At 43.1% G+C, this 21016-nt stretch overlaps 1 pseudogene across 1 annotated transcript in view; it reads right to left on the bottom strand.

Annotated features, from left to right (window-relative positions):
* LOC306914341 (chemerin-like receptor 1) overlaps nucleotides 1-21016 on the bottom strand; it is a 122517-nt pseudogene that overhangs the window by 60606 nt on the left and 40895 nt on the right. The window contains exon 3 of the transcript in view: nucleotides 11528-11703. The product of the transcript in view is annotated as a chemerin-like receptor 1 (transcript). The remainder of the gene's footprint in view (nucleotides 1-11527; nucleotides 11704-21016) is intronic.

A 21016-nucleotide genomic window follows, 5' to 3' on the forward strand; every position in this document is an offset into this window, starting at 1 on the left:
CTGTTTTTCCTGAGTAATTGTTTAATCAATCTGTAAAGTTCAGTACTCACTAATAGGTAGGTTAAAACAGGTGAAAAATGAAGATATGATCATACGGTGTGACACTAAATCATTTGGAGTGACATTCCAAATAGTGAAAAGATCATACCTTTATTAATGATGAAACCATTAATGTTCATGGATTACATAGCAAATAGTATCAGGAAGAGTCACAAATATTTGTGTAATTTTAGAGAAAGTTTTGTCACAATAAATACAAAATATGTTGAAAGACAGACAACATGGGCCTCACATTGAGTGTTGATTACGAAAATAATATACAGATTTAATAACTTTTCACAAAAGTATAGTGGATTACAGGTTAGTTATGATAAAGGACTTTGATAAAGTGAGTAACTTAAGAAAGGTGTACTCCATTTTCATGTTATAAACAATTATTGTCATGTCACACCATATGATGATTTTAGGCACAAGTACAACAAAATGCTGAATAAATTCTGATTCCAATAAAATATCTAAAAACAAAATATGTTTCCATAAAGATGAGAGTGAGTAGAACAAAAGTAAATCATTTTTATTCCTGTTATTTAAAGGTTTTTAAAAAACACTTTTTTAGGGGTGTCACGTCACTGACCCATATACCATAACGAGTATAAGTTCAAAGCAATGCAAAGTGCTGTGCTTTACTGATGGATTGGAGGGAGGGGGAAGGGGGTTATTCATCATCTCTTCATGCAGGATAAAAGTATTTTTTTGTTATTTCGTCATCAAATGCTCTAGTCTACCCAGTATACATACTCAATCTATACCTCCGTCTGTCCTCTCTCTTCTCACATAATACTAGCTACATGAAGAAGAAGAAGAAGAAGAAGAAGAAGAAGAAGAAGAAGAAGAAGAAGAAGAAGAAGAAGAAGAAGAAGAAGAAGAAGAAGAAGAAGAAGAAGAAGAAGAAGAAGAAGAAGAAGAAGAAGAAGAAGAAGAAGAAGAAGAAGAAGAAGAAGAAGAAGAAGAAGAAGAAGAAGAAGAAGAAGAAGAAGAAGAGTTACACAAGTACAGAGGGTTTAATGTGTGCTTGAAAGTGCTTGAAGCTGCTCCTCTTTGGCATTCATTCTCTCTCTCTCTCTCTGAACATCAGAGGATTACAGTCTCATTTGCCGTTATAGTGTTACAGTAATGTGTGCGTGCGTGCATGCGTGCGTGTGTGTGTCAAGGGTTTCCGGAATCCTAAAGTTAGTGTGTGTGTTCTCACACACACACACACACACACACACACACACACACCCTGTCAATTCCAACGCTCCAATCTCTCCCTCATACTCCCTCCTCTCCTCACAGTAATAATAGACTTTGATGTCTGACTTTTTTTTAAGAGCTTTATTTCGCAAGAAATTAAATGTTTTCATGGAGCAAAAGCGAAAGAAGATGAATGACTGAATTAGGGCCTACTGTACAAGGTCTTTCTCAGAGCTGGCACACACCATTAAACGGTACAATTTCAGCAAAGCAAAGTGCTATGCTGATGGAACGGGGGTTTGTGAGGATGTTCAGGGACGTTTTAAACCAGCGATTCTCAAAGTTTATTCTAAGGACGATTAATAAGTAATTGGCCGCAGAGACCCCCATCTGAAATTACTTTAATAACCAAAACCTTGTATATGCGCATATACAAGGTTTTGGTTATCATTGGTCTAGTACAATGAAGTATTTAAGTCATTAAGCCAGGGGTGTGCTCGTCAGCTCTTGATCTCACTCAGAGAGATAATAATAATAACCAAAACCTTGTATGCGAAGGTCTCTCTCTCTCTCTCATCACACTTTCCACATAGTATATAGGGTGTATAGGCCTATCTCACAGAATTTCCCCACCCCCTTAATACGCCCCCTTTCCGAGTTAGTGGTGATAGCGTGACGTCACTCCATAGACACTACATGTTAACAGAGGTAATTTAAGAAGTCTACAACTTTTGTTTTCTCAAGGTAAGGTTTGTTCTATCTGTTCGAGCTGATTTACCATCTTGTTTGCTTCATAATAATATTGGTCTGTCACATTTTTACATTAGGAAATGTACTTAGATTCTCCAGAGAAAAAAACGTGTAAATGCTAATGTTAAATGACACCACTATCTACCGGAAGGGGGCGTGGAAAGGGGGCTGTGAGATAGGCCTATTCCTGACAGTCGTCTTGAGACTTCGCCAAACAGTGTTTAGAATTCCATGCTAAATTCCAAACAATGTTTTTGGCTAAGTCTCCATGACTGTCAGAGGTACACAAATATCAAGAGTTGATAAAAGAAACCTCTGACAGTCTTGGACCAAGGCTTCCAAAACCCAAACTGGAACCCCTTCCCTTTCCGAAAGTGAAAATAGCAGATTTACCAGCTCATAACGCGTCTCACACCAAGTGACTGACTGCACCTTAGAACAGAACATGATGAACGTCTATATGTAAGCGTTTTTAAACAGGGACATTTACATGTTTGTCGGGACTCGTGACACCCAGCTTACCAAAATGGGACGTCTCGGTCACTGTATTTCCGCATTCCCTCTGTTCCAGTGTCTCTCCCCTCCCCTCCATCCAGCCTCGCCCAGTCATTGTTGCAGCCTCGTCATTGGCATCCATTAATTTTTCCCCATGACAGCTTTGGCAGATACAGCACTTACTCCATATTGAGAGGGTAATTCATCTTTAATTCACTTCCACCACTGCTGCAAGTTGCCCAAACCCCTCAACAGCCCCCCTCCAGACAACCCTTAGCTGCCCACACACAATACCATCGTACACTAGTACTCGCACACAAACAGTAGCTTGTTAACACATTTTGTGCCCAAAACGTCTGTGGAGGTCTTGGGTATTACCGCACGTGCATAGCCCAAGACGTCTGTGGACGTCTTTGAAAAAAAAAATATATATATATATATATTTTTTTATTTTATTTTTTATTTTATTTTTTTACGTGGTGCCAAAGTTTGTGTTTTCGCCATTGAGAATGCATTTGGCGTTTAAATTAAATAACTCAGAAACTATAAAACATTTCAAAATAAAAAGTTGCAGTATGTGTCTCCACATTCAGCTGAATTATAAAAAATGTGAATGGATTTTCTAGGTGAAAGTGATTTTGGGCAGTTTTGCGTGGGCTCTCAATGTGTTAAAAACTCAAAGACAGTCTCAAGGTATTGCAGTTGCCAACGATGCAAAAAAATAAATAAATTGCAATACGCCCACAATCGCGTTTCACAGATGTTTTTTTTATGATTAAATAGGCTTCACCCCACCCCCCTTCAACTATTATTAGTGCCATGATACCACCCAGGAGGCAGCAGGCTAAAACTGTACACATAAATTAATGCTATGCAACATGCATGATATATGAAATATATATAATCTGGCCTTGTACTTCATGATTCATCTCATTAAAATGTCATGCATTTATGAAATGTATTTATAATGACATTCCTATATCCTAACAAGTGGCATGGTGAACGTTTTGAAGTGTACTTTGTGACCGCAATTGTCAGGCAGAGACAAAGAAAATAGATTAGGAAAGAAATAAGAAATAGCTCCCTATTTTAAACCTAGACCTATAGCCGACCTAGTTCAGAAAGAATGATGCTATTCGGTTTTGGAACACACTACCAATGTATTTGTTTCCTTCCACAGTTGCTTTATCCTTTACAAAGCATTCAGTATACTCCTTGCCTAAATGTGGCGCACACACACACACACACACGTGTGTGCACACACACACACACGCACGCACACGCGCACATGCACGCACGCACACACACACACACTAAAATGTAATGGACAGCATTGCAACTTCGTAACATCCTAGCATCTGTTCCATTACCTTTGTGGAAAACACTTGGGATACCACTGATCGTTCAAAGAAAACATAATGGAGTCAATAAAACAGGAAAGTACAGAAATTACAGTTCAGTCAGATAACTCAAATATTTATTATAGAATGAGAATCTGCATACAATATTTTATCTTGGCGTTCGACTCTGCTACATTTTCTCCCTGATCAGCACAATTATACAAACATCAATAACCATTAAGAGCAGTGAGATACAATAACAACCCCCCCATGGGGCACAGAAATAGCAGAGCCCACCGGTGGTGCTGGGGTGGCGGTGGTAGCAGTCAAAAATACCACGCCCAATTGGTCAGCTGATTGCCTCGTCAGCAAATGACATGTGGGTCCTGCATCGAGTATATATCTGACTGAACTAACTCCGCAAGCCCTGGTTTGTGACTGAGCGTACAGTCACAAATTAATAATCAGTGGTTTATATACGTAAAGGGGGCACCATGCAGGAAGGGGTTCCAGAGGATCCCCAGCTAAATGATTGAGATACCAAATGGACCCTTACAGGGAGGTCGGTAACTCCAAGGGTCCATTTGGTTTCACACTCTTGGAGTTCTATATGGGTCCGTGGATCAATCCATGAAGAATAATATGTGGAATCAGTGTGGACCTACGTCATACACGTTTATAGATTACATATACTGTATGTCAAAAATGTATTAAATAATGCTACTAAATACTACATGTAATATACTGCAGCAGCCTTTTTGACGGGATTTGGAAAAAGATTTGGAAGTTCCTGGCTCCAATAATGTAGGATTATTTTGACGTGGGAAATCCATGATAATCCAATGCAAATCAATGGGCGAGCTGTAAAAACTATGGGGCTAAGTGGGAGTGGGGGAAGCTTAGCGGGGGTTTCTCTACAACGTATACGCTCTACAACGTATAACCTTAAGCACACACGTATAGAATATAGATAAAGTTCAACCCACAAAAGGTTCCTTCGCAAGACATTTCCCATCTGACATTTAGAAGAACGCATCGGCATATTCTGAGAAAGGTAAGAGAGGATGTTACAACAAGAGGATGTTGTACTATACTATCACGAGCAAAGCAGAATACGTAATATTCTGCTTTCATTATTCATTTATGTCTCCTGTTGCTATTTGTCATTCTGCACACCTAACCTTTCTGAATGTATTTGACACTCTGTTGCTCTCTGGAGAGCGAGAGGGAAGATTTCCTGGTGCCATTATTTTATCTCCTGTTGCGGTAAACAAGGCACGCTCCAATCACAACTGCTGTACAGTATATGAGGCTGTCATTATTTCACTTGACGATTAATTGTCGCTCAAATAATTGCCATTAATAGTTTTACTGCAGAACACGCTAAACCTGTTTTTCCCCCATTGTCTTTCCCTGTTAACATTTTGACCCGAGATCAGATTCTAAAAATGTCTTCTACATCCTACAGTTTTCTGAAAAACCTATGTTTCTATGTCAGTCGTTCTTCGATTTTTCAAAAATAGCAGACCTACAAGCTCGTAGCGCGCCACTCGGTGGCGCGCTATGAGCTTGTAGATCTGCTATTTTTCAATAGCTAAAGCATAACATAATGCTAACACCAAAAGGGGTTCCCGCCCAAAATGGGTTAAACCCGCCTTTTGTTTTATATGTTTAATTCGTCGTTTTTTGATAACTTTTAAGACATAAGAGGTTTCCCTCGGACGGAGCGATGATGAGTATGACGCTTTGGGATGACGTAACCGGAAATCGACCTATCACTGGCTTGCGCGCGTCGTATCGTCTGACTTCATATAATATCGCATCATATCGTTTTGCAATGCAAATAATACTAAGAACTTGTGCGATGTTGTGAGACAAGAAAGAGGCGTTTAATTACTTTTCCATTCCATATTGCTCGACTGGTATATATATCGCTAAATGTGTACAATCTCTGTGAAATGCCAAGGTGTGAGTTTGTCCATATGTGTTCAAATGCAATGTATTGATTGATTGATTGAAATATTTATTAACAGTTTGCAGAATTACAGTACATTTCAAGCACAAACTCAATACAAAGACTGTTAACTGTGAGTGGACGACACAATTAAGCATTACACTTGTTTACAAGAGGGTCCACCATGTTCAATTCATCAACATTTAGAGACGTACAAATAGACACTTCTATATAGTCAAAGAACAGAACAGATCATGAATTCATACAGTGAGGGGAAAAGGGGGGGGCGGTGGGGGGCGATTCAGATTTTACGGGGGCCAGTTTCGAATTGCAGCCGTCCGTAGGTGCCCTTTGAGATCGGTTTTGAAGGAGTCAAGGGATTCACATGTCTTAATGACTGTTGGTAGGGCGTTCCACATTTTGGTGGCATAGGAGCGAAAAGAATTTAGTCCCTTGTTTGTACATGACACTTGGGATTTCCAGTAAACCCTTTTGAGGCAGTTTGTTTTACTTTGACTGGATTAACCGAACATTGTGTTATTTGAAACTTTATTTTGCTCTTGATTTATTAAATTGCAGTTAAACTTATTTACCGATTCCTTTAGTGATTTATATTCTATACTGACCCACCACCTCCCTCATTTTGCTATAATTGGTTGTGCAATTGTTATTGTTGCAACCGTTACACATGTATTTGCCAGAGAATCACTGTGTTTCATCTGCACATACGCAATGTTAATTCACACAGTTTGAATTGTCGCTAAAATAGTTTTTGTATCGATTCTAAATCATTGAAATCGTATCGTATCATCACCATGAATGAATGAATATCGTATTGTCAACTACGTATCATGATGGTATCTCTGATACCAGGGCGGGAACCCCCTTTGGTGTCTAAATGTGGTGCAAATCTTTGAATAATATATATTATTTCAGAGCGAACGTTTTTAACTCAAATCTTTGCTTCTGGGAGGGTCCCTGGAACAACATATTTTCAGATGGGGGTCGGCGGTCAATTACATATATCTTTGGGGGTCCTTTACATGAAAATGTTAGAAAACGACTGACATAGAAACATGGGTTTTCCAGAAAACTGTCAGGATTTAGAAGACATTTGTAGAATCGTCTAAATGGGTCAAAATGGGTTAAACCCTGAATCATAGGCAGGTAGTTTATAGAAATGTACACCGCAGGCCATTTGCCAATGTATGCAAATGTGCTGCCCACTCATATGAGCGCAACACGGGAGCCCATGTAGGTGTATGTACACAGACGCACACACTTGTGCACACGCAGCATACAGTGAACACATACATACACCACAAGGGTTGGCAGGATCTGCTGTGCTAAATCCCTAGGCCCCTTCAATGGAATCTGACCAGACAAGTGTCCTCGACTCTCTCTCTCTCTCTCTCTCTTGGCGCACGCACACGCACACATATTTGTATTTGACAACATGCGTGCATGTATGTGCGTGCGTGCGTGGGTAGAAAACCGCCTTGCCAAAGGGCCATTATGGTCTCTATCCAGGCGCCAACATGACTGATTGATAAGTTAACATCCACGTTTACAGGCATGTACAACACACATGAACACACATTAACATGCCATCATGCCTGAGGACAGTTGTTTCTTGTGCTTTCACACATTTCTCAATAATTAATATAACACTGTAATTAAACATTATATGAACTTGCTGAACTGCACAAAACTTCCTTTCTGTTAATAATTCACCATGAAAACATTGTGTGCTTGGTATTTTAACCCATGTTGGGTGGGAACCCCTTTTGGTGTTAGCATTATGTTATACTTTAGCTATTGAAAAATAGCAGATCTACAAGCTCATAGCGCGCCACCGAGTGGCGCGCTATGAGCTTGTAGATCTGCTATTTTTGAAAAATCGAAGAACGACAGAAACATAGCTTTTTCAGAAAACTGTCAGAATGTAGAAGACATTTTTCTCAGGTCAAAATGGGTTAATCCAAGTCCCCTGAAGCTACACAGATTCTCATGGGAGCACAATGTGAGATGTGGATGTTCTTTTATGCGACTGTCGTGACCATCGCGTGGCGGCCGTCCATCCAGCGCCATCGCTACGTACAGTCCTGTCCCCTAAGTTTCTTCCTCAATCTCAAAATGGTCTCTATGGGTTCTGAAAGGTACCTTTGTTAATTAGACACACCCACAGACACACCCCCAGATTCTCAGCCACACCCACAGGTTTGGTACTGTATATGCGCAATACGCACTGTGAGTAGGGCAACACGCTGAGGGGGGCAACACAATGTGCCAAAAAGTGCCAAGTCAGCCCTCATAATATAACAATTTTCTCCGCGGCTCCACCACGTACTAATAACGCATGCCCATGTGTGTGCATGTCCCCACAAACAGGGAAAGTAGCCAATCTGCATGACATACAGTAATGCAGCACTGGGAAGGAGGGGGCAGCACAAATAATATGCGAGTAGGGCAACGTCAGCGACGTGCCTGCGTCCATCCCATTCTCATATTTCCTCAAATAAACATCATGTTTCTTCAAATAAAATAAAACGAGAATGACTCGAGTCATAGCTGCCGCAGGCCGTCTCCCTTTTTATATTTTCTTTTTTCCTCTGTTGTTTCTCTGTCACAACCTCCCGGCCGTTGTTTTCGTTCGTTTCCGAAGTTCTTTCGTTGGTTCACTCACTGTGTTTTGTTATGGCTTTCCGCTGGCTCCAGTTAGCTCATAACAGTAGCTTCTGTTGCCACTAGCTCTGTCCGTATACAGTGAACACATACATACACCACAAGGGTTGGCAGTATCTGCTGTGCTAAATCCCTAGGCACCTTCAATGGAATCTGACCAGACAAGTGTCCTCGACTCTCTCTCTCTCTTGGCACGCACGCACACACGCACACATTTGTATTTGACAACATGCGTGCATGTATGTGCGTGCGTGGGTAGAAAACCGCCTTGCCAATAAAGGGCATTATGGTCTCTATCCAGGCGCCAACATGACTGATTGATAAGTTAACATCCACGTTTACAGGCATGTACAACACACATGAACACACGTTAACACGCCATGCCTGAGGACCGGTTGTTTCTTGTGCTTTCACATGCACATTTCTCAATAATTAATATAACACTGTAATTAAACATTATATGAACTTGCTGAACTGCACAAAACTTCCTTTCTGTTAATAATTCACCGTAAAAACATTGTGTGCGTGCGTGCGTGCGTGCGAGCGAGCAGTTTGTTTTGGTGCTTGGTATTTTAATCCAAGTCCCCTGAAGCTACACAGATTCTCATGGGAGCACAATGTGAGATGTGGATGTTCTTTTATGCGACTGTCGTGACCATCGCGTGGCGGCCGCCCATCCAGCACCATCGCAACGTATACTGTATACGCGCAATACGCACTGTAATGGTATTTTGAAGATGACAATACTAACTGTCACTGCATTAACATGAGTCATCGCAGACCACCTGTTGGTTGTCTGTCAGATGACCTATTCCTACATAAGACCATGTTTGACCATGTCCACTGACCACTGACCACACCTCCAATGTATTAGTGCTTCTTCATTGTGTATAAGAGAGACTCATTTCTACAGCTAAGGAGGCTGGCATACGTGCACCTCCCTGGGCTGGTACAGACCACTCCTTGTAATAAAAGTGACATTGTTTCAGTCCACTCTCGACCTCGATTATTTCTTAAAGACTCTGATGTGAGTTATTAATAATCCACCACAGCACTGCGAGTAGGGCAACACGCTGAGGGGCGCCACAAAATGTGCCAAAAAGTGCCAAGTCAGCCCTCATAATATAACAATTTTCTCCGCGGCTCCACCACGTAATACCGCATGCCCATGTGTGTGCATGTCCTCACAGACAGCGAAAGTATAGCCAATCTGCATGACATAACGCAGCACTGGGAAGGAGGGGGCAGCACAAATAATATGCGAGTAGGGCCTGCGTCCATCCCATTCTCATATTTCTTCAAATAAACATCATGTTTCTTCAAATAAAATAAAACGAGAATGACTCGAGTCATAGCTGCCGCAGGCCGTCTCCGTTGTGCATCTTTTCCCTTTTTATATTTTCTTTTTTCCTCTGTTGGTTTCTCTGTCACAACCACCCGGCCGTTGTTTTCGTTCGTTTCCCAAGTTCTTTTCCCAAGTTCTTTTGTTGGTTCACTCACTGTGTTTTGTGTTATGGCTTTCCTCTGGCTCCAGTTAGCTCATAACAGTAGCTTATGTTACCACTAGCTCTGTCCGTCCAACGTCACTTCAGAGTATGGGCTTTCATGCCGTTCAGACTAGGTTTTATGGGTAAGTCTCCCATTGGCTTAGAGGCAGCCTCGAGGCAGCCAATCATGAAAAAGTGTCTATCAAGGTCGTTACTAGAGAAGTAGCAAAATGCCCACTTTGTCTCAGTGATTAACTGTCTAGAATTTGGTGGGCAAAGGTCCAGGTCATTAGGACCACAGTGGAAACAAAGTGCCAACAAAGCCCTACTCCTCCTATACGCGTCCAGTGCGCCCTTAGTCGATCATGCTGGCACGCCGAATCTCCCACGTTCAGTGCCCTTGACCATCTAAGCTTCACACTCCATGACTGCCCTTAGATCATGCCACACTATCTTATCCATAGCCGTTTATGGGTGTGTCACAAGCGTTAAAGGACCACTTCACCACTTTTCAACCTTTCATATAATAATAATAATAATCATGATAAAATATCACAATTTTGTTCTACTCAGTCTGTGTCTCATAGGAGGGCTGTGGGCAATTCAGAAACCCGTCCACCAGTGACATCATCGTTAGGCAGATTTTTTTTAAACAATCTTTTTTTTACAAAAATGTTTAGATTTTTATTTCCGTGAGAACGATGGCTTCCATTTTCGCATTGCAACTTTTCAGGACTAGAAAGCCTGCAGTTTCTATTAGCTTGGATTCCCCATCGATCACCAATAATCACATAGTATCATCAGGGTAGCGTCGCCAGAAACGTTAACATGTCGGGAGCGATGCGGTACAAAATCACAAATGCCGATCACCAAGGACAGCGCTCATATTTTCAGAGTTAAAATGCTTTGAAAATCCTACTTTGAACGGAGGTCTATGGGGGCCGTGTGCAAATATCCTGGTGCTGGGGGTGACGGACAACCGGACCAATGTTAAAAGCTGATTTTCGGCTCAACCGCTTCATATATGGTGTAAAGAGAGGGGGGGGGGGGGTACGGATATATCCGTATAGCTGGCATATACCACAGGCGGGAGGTATGGATATTTACGTAGTTGGCAGTATAGAATCTTCTGTCGGAAAATATCAGTTTCGTTCATGACCAGACCAGAGCATACTCCCATTATGACATGTTTCTTTTAAATAAATAACCTTAAATCTGTTTGTAGGCATGGTCTTTCCTATAGGGAAATGAATAGTGCTATCTTCCATTTCACCAAAAGTAAAGGGCGGGAACCCCTTTTGGTGTTAGCATTATGTTATGCTTTAGCTATTGAAAAATAGCAGATCTACAAGCTCATAGCGCGCCACCGAGTGGCGCGCTATGAGCTTGTAGGTCTGCTATTTTTGAAAAATCGAAGAACGACTGACATAGAAACACAGCTTTTTCAGAAAACTGTCAGGATGTGGAAGACATTTTTAGAATCTGATCTCAGGTCAAAATGGGTTAAAGACTTCAGGATGTAGCTATAGGAGTCTGGACAGATACTTTACTTACTTATCCCTGACACCTTTACCAGAGTATACGCCGTCGACGAGGGACATCCAGAGTCCTCGGTCAGCGGCATCCTTTTCTCTCTGCGAGTGCAGTTGCATTCCCATGAGTCTCCTGGTGCCTGCCCGGAGATCACACAGCCATGGTGTTTATGGGGCCGGCCGGCCTCCGTTTCTCTTCCCAGGTCTGGACAGGCGTGGATGTAAAACTGCAAATGGTTTGACAGACACACAGTCAACTGTGATGCTCAATTTGTATAGTTATTAGTTAACCCTTATACAGTAGGCTGAATGTACACATATGCTTATAATTTGGCTCCAATACCTACAATTATTGACATGACTTGACATTGTATCCAAAATACTGTCAAAGCTCTGCAGATTTGGTTAATACATGCATGTAGGCATGCATTCACACACACACACACACACATGTATGGCATGGATAAGCTGTTACATTGTCACAATTACAGCAGCGCGGCGTTCGTCTCTAATTTCCATCACATGGACATCCATTTCTAAGGACATTAGCATGCACAGATTTAGAACAAGAGAGAGAGAGAGATGGTGGAGAGAGTTCCGTCTTTTCGGAGACCTCTCCGGAGATAGACAGGTGCACAACAGGGAGCGAGATTAATAGGGAGCGAGATTAATAGCGTGCGTGCAGCCATTGTCACAAAGAGAATGCGACTATATGCATTCCTCCTCTGTTTTGACGTGCTGCACCCACAAAGCGCCACACACACACACACACACACACACACACACACACACACACACACACACACACACACACACACACACACACACACACACACACACACACACACACACACACACACACACACACACACACACACACACACACACACACACACACACACACACACACACACACAGGATTCCTATCATTATCTCCAGGAGAGAATGGAGCCGAGGCCACAGAGGTTGCAGAGAGAGGCATTTTTATTCCATGCTCCATTATAACCTAGTTATATTCTGTATATAGCAGCCATAGCCTTGGTTCTCAAACCCTTTCGTGTCAGGGAGGGACCCCCAAATGAAAGGATTTTGGGCCAGCCAAGGGGCCCTCGGATTTGTATGGTTAAAATATTTAAAAAAAAATATTCAAAAACGTGTTTAACCCATTTTGGACTGAGGTAAAAAAAACATAGTTTTTTTTCCTGAAAAACGTATGTTTCTATGTCAGTGGTGCTCAACCTTTTTCATGTCAAGGACCCCCAGAATTATCTCTATTGGGCCACGGACCCCCATCTCAAAATATGTAGTTCCAGGGAAAAATGTTCGCTCTGAAATATATATTCAATGATTTGCGCCACATTTTAACGATTTTTCAAAAATAGCAGACCTACAAGCTCATAGCGCGCCACTCGGTGGCGCGCTATGAGCTTGTAGATCTGCTATTTTTCAATAGCTAAATCATAACATAATGTTTAAAACACCAAAAGGGGTTCCCGCCCAAAATGGGTTTTAAATAACACATCACATCATGTCACAACAGTTCAACAGGAGCTGTAACCATGTCTAAGAGTGTTGGTTCGTCTATAAGCTAATCCTGCAAACTACTGCCGGCGCTAAATGTCTTGTGTGCACTGCCAGAACGCCACAGGAGTATCTCCACCAATCATGTTTCACATTATGCTTTACATATTGTACTTTAATTGGTCAGAATTTGGCATCATATACATTGATAAGCCTATATACTCAGGGGCCATGCAGGTTGGGAACGATGCAAGTCAGCAACACACGCCTCACCAGTTTGAAGCACAGATCTGGTACTATGTGTGTGTCATTGTACTCGGCACCAGTTTCATCATTCAACATTATTAAAGGTAAATTGACTAACTTTTCAAGATTTCAATTGAAAAAGAGCAAAACAATAATTCAGGATTTCAATTCAAATAGCCACAAAATTGCTGATCTACAAGCTCAGCACGCACGCCCGCACACACACACACAAGTGTACACACACACATGTGTACACACACACACACACACGTGTACACACACATGTGTACACACACGTGTACTGTACACACACACACACATCACACATGTACCCACAGACACACACACGTGTACGTACACACACACACACACGTGTACACACACACACACACACACACACACACGTGTACACACACACACACGTGTACACACACACAGCCCCCCCCCCCCCATTCTTCTGCCACTTCTGTGTTTATTTTCCACTCTGTCACCTTCGTCGGGTGTCTAACCTTCCATCTATCATGGTGCTAGGTGCCTTTGTTATTTTCCCTCCTCCTCTCTGTCTCACTCTCAAAGAGCTACCTTTGGACTCCCTTCTGACGCCGTGGTCCTGGTCCATGTTGTGTCGGCTGTTTGGTGTGTGTGATTGAGTGTGCGTGTGTGTGTGCACTCGTGCACGCGTTTGCTTGCATGCATGCCTTGACATAAACGCTTGTGACGGATCTGAGCAGCCTAGCCAACTGATGAAGCCAGAACACTAGTCTCTGTCTGACACACACACACACACACACACACACACACACACACACACACACACACACACACACACACACACACACACACACACACACACACACACACACACACACACACACACACACACACACACACACACACACACACACACACACACACACACACACACACACACACACACACACACACACACACACACACACACACAACCCTGAGGTTGTCTCTTTCCTCGCTCTTCATTTTTATTTCACCAGCTCGGCGCCGCTGCACCGGTTCTTTGGGATATTCTCTCGTCTCCCGCTGCCTCATCGTCTCAGTGTTTTGGATCAAGGTCTTTCCTGTTCCATCCGAACAGTAGCTCTGTTGCAGAACTAGACCGTGCAGGCGCAAGCTAGTGTGTGTGCGTGCGTGTGTCTGTCAATCACCTCCCATGCGTATTAGAGGAAGGAAGATAGCACAGACAGCGTCTGTAATTTTCCAGCCTGCCAGGCTATTACTGTTCTGCAAAGAGAAGCTTCTAATTGAGGGAGTTTGAGGGATTTAAAAGAGCGGGAATGAACTCGGGAGGAAATGGTGTGTGACTGTGTGTGTGTGTGTGTGTGTGGCTCCTCATGCGTCTTAGACACTGATGGAGCCCCATTGTGTGTGTGTGTGTGTGTGTTTTTTTTTTGCGTGCGTGCATCTGTGTGTTTGTGTGTGTGTCATGTGCACCTGTGCCTGTGTGTGTGTGAATGTGCTTCTAGTGTGTGTGTGATGTATATGAAAGTGCCAACTCTGATTTAATCCATCCCTGACTCCTCGCTGTTATTTTCCTTCCAATTTCCACTGTTACCACGTCTCCCTCAAAAAGCCTCTGTGGCTCACGGGCGGCGGGATCCCTGGCTGCATCCCCCCACCGTCCCCCTCCCGTCCCCCGGGATTGGCTGGAGGACATATCCATCCATTTGTACGAGTAAATAAATCCGTTTCCTCCCTGACTGACAGCGCAATTCATTAGCTGTCGCGCCAATCTGGCTGCTCCCGCAGAGCGCATCAAACGTGTGCATGCGTCTGCTGAAGGACGGGCAGCAATCTTAACTACTCGAACACCGGCTTCCCTATATATTCTGACCGGGGGAACGTATGCCACATACAGCCGATTGTTGCGACGGGTCGTGAACTTAATTGTAGGTTGCCGTTTTTGGTGATGAGCAGAGTGAGAAAAGTACAGTTGCAACTCAGGTCCGTTTTACTAAGTATCGATTAATGTTAACAAAATGTTAACATTATATTTACAGTAAATGCGAAAACCCAGATGTACCAGATTTAAGGATTTATACCATACCAAGGGACATGGGGTAGGGGACTCTGCATTCTACTAATCTTTACTCAAATATAAACTTCTCATCCCATTCTCGTCTTTCGGTTTTTTTGATAACCCAAATCGACCCAAACTAGGCAGAAATCTCTATTAGACATGGACACACACAGGATGCACTTGGATGTTTTGTGTGTGTGAATTTTAAACTGCACAAACATCCTCGCAACAGAACGACATAATTCACATTGAAAACAATACTTGAAATAATGTTTGAAGAAGGGTTGTATTTGCATACCGGTCTGCTTGTTACAGTAAGTTATTGCGAACAAAGTGAGCACTAACTATAGAAGCTGGCCAAAACTGTCTGTCTGTCTGTGTGTCTGTCTGTGTGTGTGTCACGCTGTAACACCACCCGCCCGCCACCAGAGGGCAAAAGATTGGGAGCAAACCAATACGAACTGAAATGATAGAGGTCTCTGTGTGTGTGTGTGTGTGTGTGTGTGTGTGTGTGTGTGTGTGTGTGTGTGTGTGTGTGTGTGTGTGTGTCAGACTGCCACAACAGCTTCGTTCGCTTCCCGCGTTTACGCGTCTTACTTGTATCTTTGCTACCAGGAGAGATGCCTTGTGTTTTCCTCTGATTTGGTGTGCACAACTCTATAGAACAGTGTTTTTTAACCAGTGGTCCTTGAGGAGGTTCCAGGTGGTCCCCAACTAAATGATGGAGAGTTGGTAACCAAATCCTTATAGATCTGTATAAGTCTTGAGAGTGTAAAATAAAACCGGTCCATTTGACGCTCTCAAGAGTTAAATTTTTGTTAAAATTGTTATTTTGATCAATGTTTGCCTATCTTTCCTATATGGTACAAACATCAATACAGCATGGAACAATAACAAAAAATATTCTTTATAGTTTTGGGTCTGAGTCAAGGCTAAATATCATCAAAGGGTGCTCAAATGCTGAATAAATAATGGGCCTCGGCATGAAAATTGAAAACCACATATAGAAGAGAACCCTTCCCTATTCATCCACTCCGTCCTTGAGCGCTTTTTGTTATTTTTATTTTTTTCAAGCTTGCACTGTTTATTTTACCAACTAGAGATGCTTAGGGCGAGACACTGTGGAGGCAGATATGACTAACAATATGTCACATACTATACTGTACAGTATGTCCACATGCCTGCAACTTCCCATCCAGCTATAGTGCTGCGTGCTCCGTCGTACTGGATTCCTTCTCCTAGCTGGGTGTATTCTGCCACACCAGCCTACAGTACAGTATGTGACCCCTTCACTGCCTTGCATGCGCCGCTCGGGCAAATAACCGAAAGAGATGTGACTCCGTTACATAATAAATGACGGCGGTGACAGGGGCACACAACGATATAGAGAGAGACATGCAGCTTTGTGTTTGCCGTGCAAATGTTTCATGTGTGTTCCTGTGGGTGCGTGTGTGTGATTTGTGTGCTTTACTGTGTGTGTGTGTGTGTGTGTGTGTGTGTGTGTGTGTGTGTGTGTGTGTGTGTGTGTGTGCCCCCGTCTGTCTGTCCATGTGATCATTGTGCAAGGAAGGAGGGATGGACGGAGGATGGGGTATAGGGAAGGGGCCAGAGAGACAGAGAGAAAACTAATTGGCACAGCACCGTACGCATCATGCGGGCCACAGGCTGCTCAAAGTGGGGACTGCCACAGACAATCCAAGTCAATTTTCCCACTCAACGGAGAGAGCCGAGGCATGCTTTGACATTGTGTTCCATCTCAGAGGGGGGGCCCTCACTCATGTCAGGAGCTGGCACGGTCAGAGCGAAGGAGAGAGAGCGAGAACGACGGGGGGAGAGAGAGAGGGGAGGAGCAAAGTACAGTACAGTAATGGGGAAAGAAAAAGACAAACTAGAAGCCAAGAAGCAAAGATTGGAGTGGACAGGGAGTTATAGGGAAGAGATGCAGACAAAGGCAGTAAAGGACCGTCTCAATAGAGTCCTTACATACATGCAGCCATCATCTCTCATGCAGCCAGTGTTTATTTACAGTTACATCCAATCGATGGCATCTTTCGCTAATCTCTCAATAAAGACTGCGGACATTTGCTATTGCAATTCTGTCGATGACAGAGCTACTGAAACTGAAGTCGATTTAGAGTGCACCATGAATGCTCACAGTTGTATATCAAACAGGCAAAGCCCAGGCCAGTATCCTCTCTGTTCATTCACCAAGTCTCTGCGTGTCACTGCCACTGGTGTGGGACGGGGGTGTGTCACATGACCCCGGTGTGTGTCACATGACCCCGGTGTGTGCAGCAGTGCAGTCGCAATTCAGACGAACGAACGGCTTCCGGAAAAAACAAATAAATCACATGCACTCGTGTGTGGATTTGTGGATTGGTGTAGTGTCACCATAAGTCACTGATGGACTGAGGCAAACCCGAGAGGTTGGCTTAACCGATTGGCCGCGCTTCGCGCAACACTTGCGCCGCCAGTGTTAATCTTTTCAGAATACCTTGATTTAGTCTTTGTCTTTTGAATAACACACCATTTATTCGTTTAGTCTTAGTCGACTAAATATCAAAAAACACACCCGTGTGAGGGGCGCTCTTATCATCTTACAACATCGAGGAGGTGATCAGGTGATGTAAGGTGATGGGCTAGGGTGGGCTGCAGCCCACCCTAGCCCATCAAAAAAAACCTTTATATAATTTGAAATTGTAAAGTATTGCAATCCAATTCAAGTGAGATTTATGCATATTTAGTGTTATGGTTAAAACATTGATTGCACTGCAGACAGTGATGCTGTGTTGTGGGGTAGCTGTGGAAACCCCTGCCAATGTCGAGTTGTCTGTCTGCCTTTCTCTTTTGGGGGGGCTGGGTACCCCAAAATTACAGCGAAATTATAACAAAATACGACAATTTCTTTCCGGCCGCGTGACCGAGATGCACCGCGCATGGCGCGCAGCCCAGGGGGGCCCTGAAATTTTGTCTAGCCCGGGGGCCCTTGGGAAGGTAAATGCGGCCCTGCCTGCCACGCTGAATAAAACATTGTACGAGACCCACTGTGTGCTTGCCCATTATTTTTTAACAGCTCTATTTTTAGAAGCTAGCTGCCATTAGCATCGATCCCCATTCAATACGCACTGGCCCCAGTGGCACGTATTGGAAAGTAGAGATGGCCAAAATGCAGACCGTGAGGGATATCATAAATAATATGACTAGGGTATTGATTCTATAGTCTATAGCACACATTTTCTTTCACAGAATCTTCCACTGAAACGCTCCTGCATGATGCCTTGACATTGAGGAGATTTCTCCAAAGTGCAAGCCGTCAAAATTAACCACTTAAAGTCTTAAACCCTGTAGGCTTACTAATTGACATGAGTGCGCCCCCCCCCCCACCCCCCCCCCCCCCACACACACACACACACACACCAAATATCTATCGGGAATTACCTCATACAACAACAATGGTGTACAGTATTCTCATGTTCCTTCTTACTTTCACTCTCACTTCCCACTCTCACATATCTCTCTCTGACTCTGACTGCGTCTCTCTCTCTCTCTCTCTCTCACACAGACAAGGTACAAATTAATTAGCTGGCTATTTATTTATGGCTTTCTCTTGACAACGCATAATTAGCAAGCGAGGGTTGTTTATGTCTGCTTTTCAGGGAGAAAACAACAAAGCATGTGGAGGAGAGGAGTCTGGTCTATAATATCACAACCATAGGGCAGAGAATAGAAAGAAAGAAAGAAAGAAAGATCAGCATAATGGAAAGGTTTTCCGTCTAATTGTACTGAAGCCGAAATTGCTATGCGTTTTACAGACGAAGAAGCAAAAAGGAAGAAAAAAAAATGCCTCAGGGGAAGCACATGTTTACCTAAATGTCAGACATGCGTGCGTGCGTGCGTGGCGTGCGTGCGTGGCGTGCGTGCTATAATCAATTTCATAACAAGACCCATAGCACCTGATGGCCTTTATACATTTTCATGTTCACACTTTAGCATCCCCATTCAGGCCATTTGCAATAAGTCAATAAATGGATGTAATAAAAGAAGCGGATGACGAAGTAGGCCTATGGGGAAATGGCTGCCTATCAAATAAATAACGGTAGTGGGTCACACACACCAAGACTGCAGTTAAAAAGATGTATTCTTTCATTTTGAACAGGGGACAAACATTTTGGCTATCCAGTGGAGAGTGACTGAATGTAAGTTCCTTTTAAAGGAGTGGTGACATAGAGCAGGTGCACAAAATCACCGCTAATCACCTCACATCACACCCGGCGGGTAATCTGTTAGCAATCAACAATGTGACTAGCAATTACATCTGAAAATATACAAAGCAAAACAATTTGGGGATTGTTTAAACACAGCTAATGCAGGTCGCTGAGGACATCAGGCTTTTTTGCCGTTCATAAATCAGTTACATACATTAAGAATAAAGCATCGTTCTTTTCTACCGTCAATAGCAACCACCCAATACATCATGTGGGCGTGGCACCGGGGAAACGGCTATGCCCAGATATCCCTATTGCGGGATTAAATTCATTTGATTTGTTTTAGTATTTAGAATGAATAATCCAATTAGTCAAAATGTAAGAAAGTGACCAGGCATACTCATAGTCTCATACGCTTGTTTTTCTGTAAAGTTGCTTGAAAATATTGAGGTTTGGTTTTTTGTTTTACTTGTTTATAGCTGCTTATTTGGGCATGCTTTCTAATTAAGGGGCCAAGCCCGAAGGGACTTTGATCACCACTCTTACTCCAATTGGCCAAAGGGAAGAAAATGAAACCTTTGAACAGGCATAACTCATGCCTCGTTTGGCCACTTGCCATGGCACTTGTTTCTACAAAGCAATTTTGAGCTTAAACCTGATTTTCTGCCTAGATGTTTTTTTAGCAATAAGCCATGGAACTTGTTTACACATGTGCCTTGACTAATGCGGAACACATCTGTCACAATAAGCGGGTCTGTTTGTCGTGCGAACAGCTGCAATACCGCTGGGTGACCTACTGTAAGTGGCACTGTTGAGCAGCCTAAAAGGGCCATTCACACTGAGCACTATAACTATAACTGCAGCCAGCCAGCGGTGTTGTTGAGCAACCTGCACCGCTCGGTTCACACGGGTGCGATTTTCCTTATTGCTTGGCCCCGTCATATCGCTGCTTGCAGCTATATTTGCGTTTAAAAACAGTATGTGATTCTCAACCACCCCAAATTAATGTATGCATTAATGTGGACACGCACACCGTCCGTGGACTGTGGACAAAATACCCACATCTGAAAATATTTTGTGCCAGGGACCCCCGTACCAGATTCGTGTAGTTAACAGTTTAAGGGTTCCAGACGGAGATCACCGTCAAGTTCAAGTTCACGGTCATAACTCGCGATCTAAATCATCCCGTCTAATTATGAAAAAAGATCCGGTGTTAGACGCTAGTCGCGATAGATTTATTCTTACCTCCCGTTGTTGTCGATCAACTCTAGAGTGGTGTGGCTATTGTTAGCTGCTACACAGACATTTACAACAACTTCCGGTCCCCCGGTAAAAGTGGTCCGGGCGCTATAAATGATGGGCACATTTTATTAATGGATTAAATAGGTCCGGGCCCTCAAGGTGTTAAAATGTTTCACAAAATATTCAAAAATGTCTTCAAAATTGTTTTGAAAAAGCACAACCTACACGCTCACGTGTCTTCTATTTTCATAATTTGAAACGGGGCTTAAGTGG

This window comes from Electrona antarctica, assembly GCF_951216825.1.
Source record: "Electrona antarctica genome assembly, chromosome: 21".
Classification (NCBI taxonomy): Eukaryota; Metazoa; Chordata; class Actinopteri; order Myctophiformes; family Myctophidae; genus Electrona; species Electrona antarctica.